Source organism: Olea europaea, chromosome 23 (genome assembly GCF_002742605.1).
Source record: "Olea europaea var. sylvestris chromosome 23, O_europaea_v1, whole genome shotgun sequence".
In the NCBI taxonomy this organism is placed as follows: Eukaryota; Viridiplantae; Streptophyta; class Magnoliopsida; order Lamiales; family Oleaceae; genus Olea; species Olea europaea.
This window is the reverse complement of record NC_036259.1, coordinates 11,550,614-11,560,501: the sequence shown is the minus strand read 5'-3', so window position 1 is coordinate 11,560,501 and position 9,888 is coordinate 11,550,614.

The window sequence follows — 9,888 nt, the reverse complement described above, 5'->3', positions numbered from 1 at the left end:
TGGGCTTGGATCATTTGTCGCTCGATGGTCCAGCCCATCGATAACTTGGACCGCATTAAATCGAGCTCAAATTGTGGCTAGATTCGTCGAATGGAGTTTGAGATTTTGGGCAAGTGGGTTTCAAGGAGCGAAACTGAATTTGAGATTGAAAAAAGTGAAAATATCAAGAGATTAGGATAGGCCTTTGGCTCGCCTTGTGGGTCGAATCCCGCCTAGCTGGATGCGGATCAATCCAATTGCCAACGTTAGATACAACTATTCATTTTATTTATATGAGCCTATTTCAATTTGGTTGGTTCAGATTTAAGTAAGTTGAAGTAAATTTTGTGTTATTGTTTGTGATAGTACTCGAATATGTTTCTTATGATATATAAGTAATTGCTATCCGAGTTTTACCACTTTACCCGAATTGTTGACATCTTCTCACGTGCCGTGAGTTTCATGTGAATAAAAAGATCCAAAAAAAATGTGGGGTCCCTGCCATTGTGAGAGTCGGTCAACCCCTCTATCAAAAAAATTCGAGCACTCTAGCGGGATTGTTGCTATCCACTTGATCGGTATAAATGTCATCAAAGAGGATTCAAGAGTTTGAAAAGAATTTTCTTTTTAATAATTTGAAGTTGAATTTAAAATATCTTACAAATTATAGTTTTTAGTGAATAGTAGCGGAGGACAATATAAATGTTTCTCAGTTATTTAAAACCGAGAATTCTTACTTTTTTTTATATATAATTTATACAATGAGAAACAAAGTTCATAAATACTTTTTATATTGAAATAATCTCAAAGCCTATTCAATTTTTTCCCCCAAATGACTAGTCATTTTAACCATCTATTCATTTCTTGCTCTTCACTAGTAGAATTACTACAAATAATATTTTTTTATAGATTTTGTATTCTTTCATTTTAAATAGGTTTTATAACTTAAATCATTTTTTTAAACAAATCTAGTTGGAAACAATTGTCCTCTTGCATCACGAATAAGAACTTTCTGTTTAAATTTTAACTTGCATTCTTATAGAAATGTTGAATTTTTAACTTGAGCGAGATATTCTGTCTACGAGATCTAGTCAAATATATCCTCTTAAGTGCTAGAATCAACAAAACATTAAGCGAGATATTTTGTCTATGAGATCTAGTCAAATATATCCTCTTAAGTGCTAGAATCAACAAAACATTACAATGTTTGGCTATCGGATATTAACAAGAAAAAAGAAAAAGAGTAAAAGCTTTTTCCTTTATTTATTTTTTTTGTTGGGCTTGCAAGGATGGAAAAATTGAGAATTTGTTGGCCATTCATCCTCTCAACATTATTTATCAAGGGCGGATCTAGGGCGGGGCGGGGCTATAGCTCGTCCTCCAGCCCAAATGCTAATTAAAAAAAAATTAAGTAAATAATATTTTTTTGGTGTGAATTTCGCAACTTTTTTTTTTTTTTTGGCATATTAGCCTATCCTGAATATTTTTTTGGATCTGCTCATGTCAATTAGCATGTCTTTAACATGACGTCTTACTCAATGATCATTGTTATTTATCATTTCACTAAATTTTTTTTAAGGGCGTGCAAGAATTGTTGGGGTTATAGGTGATGAGGTCTTGGTTGTAGTTGCGTATATGATTGTGCCAAGTCAAGGAGATTGCTAAGGAACTGTACATGAAGAAGATGATATCATCTCAAAAAATTTAAAGGACTTGAAACTAGGATGTTTAATACTCCACCCGTCCTATGTAATATATGCTGGTTTTATTTTTCACACTGATTAAAAAATCTTATTTAATGTTATTAAAATAATATTTTTTGTCAAAAACTTTCATAACTTTCCCTTATTTATATTTGTACAATTTCAAAATTAAGTAGGAAAACATGGTTATAATTAGACAATTAAATAAGAGTATATTAGTAAACGAACAAAAACAAAATAATTTCAATAAAGAAATAGGACTATATAATTGGAACAATAAAATAATGAAAGTCAACCTACATAAATGATATGGGAGAGTATTCAACTACTCTTCTTGATGAGTTAACTTGTGTTATGTGAAAACCAAGTAGACGAGAGTATATATCAACAACTATTATATTTCCACTTCAACTTTCTTCAAAAATGAACAAATATACAACAATAATTAGACATTGTCGTAATAAAATTACTATCAATAGTAAACTACATATATTGCATTTGATCACTCTTATTTAATTTAGAAAAACTCTACAAGTACAGATTTTGTTTAACAAAATTGATAGAGAAAGACAATTGTCTTTCTATAGTTTGCTATAGTCAAAAAATTATTTTTGACAATAGTCAATTATAGAAAGAGAGTTGTCTTTTTGTAAAGTAATATTAGGATATATTTAAATTTACATATAAAATTATTTTATTAAAAATATATATGCTTGAAAATAAATTTGAAAAAAAAGTAAGTTTTTATAAAGTACTTCAAACGAATAATGATATTCACAATGAAGATTATTGACAATCATCATATTTGGTATATATATATCGATTTATTATACTACGTAAAATGACTATCGATATTTTTCACTAGAAATAGCATTACTCAATTAAACATGTGCTTAACACGTGAAGAAAGTGGATGCACGTGAGAACTGGCCCCCAGTGCACGAGAGGAGCGTGTGAAAGTGAAAAATGATTGGCGAACAATTGGACCGTTTAAAAGTCTGCCAGATGGCTTCGGGTATTGGATCTTTGCAATGTTCGTAGCTGACCCGTCTTTTCTTGTCACTTTGTTCTGATGCAGAAAAGTCTTGGGTGAGTGGAAACAAAAAGGAAAAAAGAATCTAATAATTACTTTTCATTTGGTGGAATAAAAGTAAAAATTGTTTCTTTTCAATATTTGATGTGACAACAAAAAGGACAGGAAAAAGAAGAATAGAAATAGTGTTGTGAAATATAAAGGTTGAACCCCAACTTTGAGGGTATCCATCGTCTCGTCCCTAAAACTTTGTGAATGAGGTAAATCGCGGGATGTGCCTTAACAAGTTAGGGAACAAGAGCTATCTGTACACTGCGCCTACAAGGAGTCCAATTTCATGTCTCAGAAATCGAACTCCCACATTGCGACTGTCAACAAGGCGTGTAAGAACCTCACTCCTATTTTTTGCACCACCGGGCTACCTCCCGAGGGGCGAAATAGTGTTGTGAAATATGGAATGATGGAGAAGAGACCAAGAGAAAATCACAAGAAATATGACAACAAGATTAACATAATCAAAAAATTGTGACAGTAATTTATGAAAGTTCGAACACGGGTATCGATGTCCTTAAACGTTATTTGCCCTATCTCCGGTGTTTTGAGATGCTTAAGGGTGTTCATGCAAATTGTTTGAATGATTGAAATAAGACTTGTAAAGAATTTAATCAAAGCACAAAGTGAAATTCTGGAAAACTTGAAGAACACGAAGATATGAATGTAAATTGAGATTTGATTTTTCTTAGAACAAAGTATGAATTGCAAGATATTTTTCTAACATCATTCTCTCAAACATGGCTCTCCTATATATAGCCATCGACCAGAAGTACGAAATGGTGTCAAAAAATCAAGTGAAAAGTCATCAATTTCAAATTTGCAACGGTCAAAAATGGCCAGAAAAGGTCGAAATTTTCATGCAATCGCATGGTTCACCCATGTCGAGACCATTTGGCCTCGGCATATGGCCACCAATTTTATTTTATTTCATTTTTTATATGAGGAAATTGCACCCCATGTCATTTTTTTAGTTGTCATTTACAAAAATATCACCTTTTAATTGTGTAAGTGTCATATCAAATCTTGGAAAAGAAAAAAAAAAGCTGTCAATTGTGAAAAGGAAAGAAAGAGAGAACGAATCCCGACAGATGGCTGCAGTATTTCTCGACAGTTGGGTGAATCCCGACAGATGAACTGTTGTTCCCGACAATTAGCTGTAGGCATTCTCGACAGATGGCATTGTCCTGCCAGACGAGTTCAGTCATCTGTCGACACAGGTTTCGGTGACAGTGTCTCGACACATAACTGTGAGCACTGACGACATTGCACCTGCGTTTAGAAATAACATCGGGTTTATTGGCAAATTTTCTGTGTCCGTAATATGCATATACATTATAATCATTTCTCAACTACAAATGTGTTTGGTAGCATTAATGGTTATAATCATTTATCAACTGTCGAGAAGCTTCAAATGTGTTTGATAGCATTAATGGTTATAATCATTTCTCAACAACAACTACAACATCACAACCTATTTTCAGAAATAAATGATTGAATGTTTCATTAAATATGGAATACTTCACATTCCCTAAATATTTTTGGCATGTTTTTCCCTCAAAAATATTTTAAAAAAAATAAGAACATGATGATTAATAGTAGTGATTATCATGTTATTTTTAATATTTTAAAAAAAGTAAGCTATTACATAAAAATATAAACAATTCGTAATAATTGACCTTTCAAAATAGATTAAGAAGATAGATAAAATAATTTCTTCTTGATCAAAAAGGAAATGGTTGAAGAAGATGAATGAAATAAAGGATCCTTTAACAAGAAATTTATTTTTTTATGTTAACTAGGGTTTTTAAGGATTTTATATTCATTTTTTTATTAACTAAATTCGTATTTTACAATTGTTTTGAAAAACAATCATGAAGGAGAATTAAATGCTCCAAAAAAGGTTAAATTAAGGGTAATTTCGACATTTAACAACAAGAAAATGACATTTTTGTACAAATTGTGTGCACATCAAAGTTTTTTGTGCATTTTCAAAAAAAGTGACTCTTTGTAAATTCCCCTTTTTATATTTATTGTTGTTGGTTTTGAACAACCATTGATAGCAAATAGATCTAATCTTGCTTAATAGAGATTAAAACTAAAATTAAAATTAAAATCAATGATTAATTTTAATAACATAATTCATGAAATTTATAGCTTTTCAACCACACACTTATCATTTTTTATCAAATTCTATTAAAAATATGATTTTAATCCCAACCAAACAGGAGCATATAATGATTTAATATGAAATATTATATAAATTACTCGAAGTTCTACTAGAATGTATTCACTTCTTATTAGGAAAATTTGCCTAAATGTTGCTAACTTTTAGATCTTGATTGATGCAATTGTTCTTACTTCTTAAGGTTTCAATTAATTAGGCGGGATTTATCAATGATTTCCTCCATTTGAACATTAAAAATGTCAAATTTTTGACAAATATATAAAATGTCCTTGCTTTTAGTTACATAAATAATAAAATAACATAAAAATAAATGGTAAAGCAAAATTTAAAACTATGGCAAAAAGAAATTACAACTCATCCTACCCATCGATCTATCATTGCAGCATCTTTTCGAATCCTGAAATATGGATTTGGCTCTTGAGTAAGTGCAAATATACAAGCAGTCTTCCACCCTGTACCCTTGGAGGCATAATCTGCGATTTACCTCCCTCACGATGCTCCAAACAAGGGCGGTGGGGGACCCTTAAGGTTGGGGTTCAACCTTTTTTTTATCATTGCAGCATCTTCTTAGGCAAGCTACCTAAGTCAGATTGTGATGCGATTGTCTGACAGACTTCATCAAATCTTTCAGAAAGAAAGAAAAATAAAATAAAATAAAAATCAATAAAATTGTGGATAAGGATGTCAGCGGAAGGGGATGGTGTGGAGACGGGGCCTGGCAGGTATTAAAAAGTTTCTCATATACTGTTCGTTTATTAGTTATTTAGCCCCCGTTAGCCCCCATTATTTGGATTTATAATAGGTGGAATAGTGTTTTTTTTTAAATGGATGATTGAAAAAGAATGAAAAAATTTCGATTTGCGTGAAATATTATTTTATTAAAAATTGTGTGGTTAAAAATAGGAGAGAGAAAATTTTAAATTAAATTGATGAGTTTTAAAGGGGGCCAAACGGTGATTTATTTTTAATGTTATTTTTTATTTTTAAAATGTGAATGAAATTGAAGTATTTTAGCTCATTATTTATATTTTCAATCACATTTCTTTATTTAAATTAGGGAGAATTGTAGTCATGATTCCAAATCTTTATTTTTCTGGCAAGCTTTACCAAACCCTTTTTTTTTTTTTTGGTTGGGGAGGGGGGTCATCCACAACTTCTAGCCTTTCATTTCATTGCAGCAGAATGACAAAATGGACTAATTACATCCATTTAATCGTTACTTGACCAGAATAATTGAATTTTTGACAAATATAAAAAGGCCAAATGATGACTTTACAATTTTAACATAATATCATTTATGAAAATTAAGTAAAAAAGAAAAGACAGGAACTATTGTTCACCTTACACCACCCCACTTTGCCACAACTAAGCCAAATCAAATCAACTCGCCATCACCGCCGCTACAATCACCACCATCCACCACCGTTTGCCATAACCATTACCTTCATTGTGTATGTTGCACACACGTGTGTAAAAACGTGCATATTGATCCATTCTCATGGCCATATTTCTCAAATTTCTTGGTCTAAAAATCCTTTAAAAGAAGCTTCTAGGCCTTGGAGGCGCTTAACGAGGACATTCCTTTATTGAGTTCGCTTTGGGCTCTCTTCAACCAAAGCATCAACCATTCAGTTGCTGAAAGTATAGAGATAAGCTTTCCCCATAAGCTTGCCCAACCCGTGCGATCTTATGCCGCTCCCACCACCTCTCTACTCTAGCTCCGGACGTGCACCCTTCATCAAACCCCATCATCACTAGAAATCATTAAATACAGATGTAATGACAGATTTAAGTCCCATCAAGGGGCTGAATCATTAGCATCTGACACCGAATCGTTGCTACATCTTTGTCTTCTCCCTAAGATTACACTATATATTGTGTGAAAGTTGAAGTGGTACAAATATTTGCCAAAAAGACTCTTGCAACAATCATGTTGGAGATTGATATTCAAATAGTTTTTGGGACAAGAAAATAGTCTACATTCATGCATAAGGATAGGTTTGGCGATAACAAACAAATATCACGGCAAAAAATATAAGTTTCCTTGCATGTTATACTTTGTGTTAAGAATGTTAATTTACTTGCATATACAAAATTGATGAATATAAGGTTGTGTATTAAGCTTTCTAGTTGACATGAATAAAATTTGAGATAGGATTTGAAAAGTAATTTAATAATTTGAGATATCAAAAATTGGTAATCTCCATGTTTTAAGACCTTGCACTTTTTCAATTGTGATCACATTGATAAGTGTCTTTTGTACATTTATTTGAGCCTTTAAATTAGAGTATTCATTAGTTATTTTGATGAGAATAGAAGGCAACAGTATAAAAAGAAATAAAGAACTAAAAATCATGCATGAAAAAATTTAGGGACCAATTAGCACTATTGGTCCCAAAACCTAAAACCATGCATATACATGGGCCTGCAAGCATTGCGTACGCTCGGCCATCAATACATCGGATTGAGTCTAATCATGGGTTTCCGGCTGTAAAAGATTTTCTTTCCTTTTTGTTGCTTTAACTCTTTATAGTATGATATTTTAAATATTTTTAACCTATGAATAATCATCTAGAACATACTATGGAAGGGATTATCACATATTCTATCATTGAAGCGCTATCTAACATGAGCTCTATAGAGAATTAACACAAGGAATTGAATATTCAAAGCACAAATCAAAAGAAAACTGCAAGAAATTGATTTCTCAAGCTTCTACATCTATTCTTTGCATTGACTGATGTTTTAACTTCTTGTATAATTTAGATAATTATGTTAGGATAAACTTCTCTTGTGTATTGGACAAATGATGAAACCTTTTGAGTTAAATTTCTAGTTCAAAAACTTGTCATATTTTAATTATTTCTTATGTTTGTGATTAAATATGCATGCTTATTAAATTATTTGGTTGCTTAGCTACCAATTAGATAACTTGTAGCTTATTTGTTATATTGAAAAACTCACAATAAATATGACACTGCATGTATGATAAATAGGAATTATGTATTATGAATAACATTTAGGGCGTACGTAATCGTGTGTGATAATTGTGTGATTGAATGATTGCTTTGCATATAAATTCGAATTAAGAATAGAATCGTATCGTATTAAGGATAAGTTTAATCATTCTTGGAAAAGAATACTAGATGATAATGGATTATCAATTGTCACGAACACTTGAATAACACTAATTTACATAAGCCGAGAATTGGAAATAGAAATCAATAGGTGGATTCTAAAATCCCATACGTTCATCTCATTATTTGATAAAACCATTATAATATTCTTAGTTTAATTTAGAATAATTACAAAACAACAAACTCTTGTGTGTCACGTAGATCGAATTTGATAGAAACCGGTACTCTATAATTAACAGTTATTCCTCATAGGACGATAACTAAATTCATCTATTATTGCTTGTCAATGATCTCGTACGCTTGTAAGTTTTTACCGAATATACATACTAGGCCCTTGTTTGGTAGGGATTGAATTCGAGATTTTAATCTAAATCAAAGTTAAAAATTAATTTTAATCACATATTTCATAAGACACACAACTTATCAACCACATATTTCATCAATTTTCATTGAAATCTATTAAAAATCTGATTTCAATCCCCACCAAACAATGACTATATCTCAATTAGAAGTTTATATGTATTTCAAAATTAAATAAAGGGATGGTATAATCCATTTGAAGTTGGTATGTTGTATTTGTGACCCAAATTCAGTCTTTTTTTTTTTTTTTAAATATCGTTTCCTTTATTCCACTCATTTTTTATTGGAAAATATTATTTCTTTTATTCCACTCATTTTTATACTATTTCCATTTTAAAAAATATTATTAGGATTTTGATATGTCCGTTACATATAATTGGCTCTTCTTTACAAACGAATTTATTATAAAAGCTAGAATAATTGTGAGAAACACAATTGTTGTAATTCTTTCTTCGCTATAGTTGAATAAAATCTCCGATTCATTTGTCAAATTAAATTCTTGTCTTTGTGTTCATCTTTAGTGGGACATTACACATTTCGTTCACTTTGTTTAGAAACATGATTTTATATAATAGTGATACTCTTACCATTGAAAATGCATATATGCTTTGTTTTTAAAGGAAAAAATGAAGCATCCGTTGGATTTGAGCCTAGAGATGGAGGTCATGTTGTTCGTGGTAGTCACAGAAAGGGTAGGTCAAAATTTAATCTTAGTAATTAAGTTTATTTTTATTGTAAGAAGAAAGGGCACCACGAGGATTGCTGCAAGTTGCAAAATAAAGAAAATTTGGCTGCAAATCAGGAGAAAAGAAATCAGAAACTACAGGTGAAGCCGATGTCGCGCAAAAATACTTGAGTGATGGAGATGTGTTGGTTATTTCTAACAAGGAATCCAAACCTGATGAGGTTTGGATTTTGAATACAGCTTGTGATTTTCATGTGTACCAATTGAGATTTGTTTTCAATATATGAAATCACTTCAAAAGGTGTCACGGTCATGAGAAACAACGTACCTTATCGAGTAACTGGTATTGGTAGAGTAAGACTTTAAGTTTGTGGATGTGATAATTTGAACACTTTATCATGTTTTATATGATATAGATTTGAAGAAAAATCTCATCTCGTTAAGAACTCTTGATTCAAAAGGGTATAAGTTCTTTGGTGGAGGTAGATCTTTGAGGGTTTGCTGTGCCCGTGTTAGAGGGACGAAAAAGTCCCAGTTACACATCTTGTAAAGTAGTACAGAAGAAGAAAAATCAACAAAGGTTTAGTACTGCGGTGGATATTCAGTTTGGTACTGTATCGTTAGGATTTGATTTGGGATCCATGTTAAAAAAATACAGCTTAGTCAAGTTTGGAAGATATGGGTAATATTACTTTACCACCACTTAGTGTACTATCGTATTCAATTGCTAGGGACAGGCCTAACAAAGATAC